We start from the raw sequence: 824 nt of genomic DNA on the forward strand, positions 1-824 counted from the left end.
TATTCCACATACTTCTTAAGGAAATTCTACAATGGCCGTGCCATTTCCGCATAATTCGCACTATACTGGTGCAAGTAAATGAAGACCAAGCCACTTGTGCAAGTCCTTTTGGTTCCTTGGAACCGGCCAGTTCACAGAGGCCTTGACCTTAGCGGGATCCGCTCGAAGACCACACTTCCCAATCGAGCAAAAGAGGACTTCTTCCGCGCCGAAGCACTTATCGGCATTAGCAAACAGCTTATTCGTGCACATGCACTCGAGCACCGGTCTCAAATGGACGATGTGGTTTTCCTCATCTGTCCTCCCGTGCCCCGCACGACCGTGGACGAAGATGTCGTCGAAGTATGTTTGTGCATACGCCCTGTGGGGCCTGAACATTTGCGTCACAAGGCGAGTAAATGTTGATGGTGCATTTGACAGCACTTGGAGCATCACCAGCCACTCCCAGATCATTAACTAGAGTACTCACCGCTGTCAGCGAAATATCACTCGCTCTCATGAGCAATTGATAATATTCATCGACAAAAGTCGAATGCGCTGTACTTTGTACAGCCAACCATATTGTTCGGGAGAATATACTTCCTAGGAATCGGCGTCTGTGTCGGAATGGTGGCAGCGTTTAGAATATTGTAAGTGTGAGCGATGCGCCACTTGCCGTTCGGGTTCCGGACACGAAACGTGGGTGTCGAATGGGGATACTTGCTCTCGCGCACCATCCCTGCGTCGTGCTTCTCTCGGAAATAGGCGTCAATGACGTCACACTGCCCCTTGGGCAGGGGCCATTGGCGTGTTACGCAGTATTTGATTCCCGGAACCAGGTCGAT

The sequence above is a fragment of the Plasmopara halstedii genome (assembly GCF_900000015.1).
Source record: "Plasmopara halstedii genome assembly, contig: Scaffold_1583, whole genome shotgun sequence".
Lineage (NCBI taxonomy): Eukaryota > Oomycota > Peronosporomycetes > Peronosporales > Peronosporaceae > Plasmopara > Plasmopara halstedii.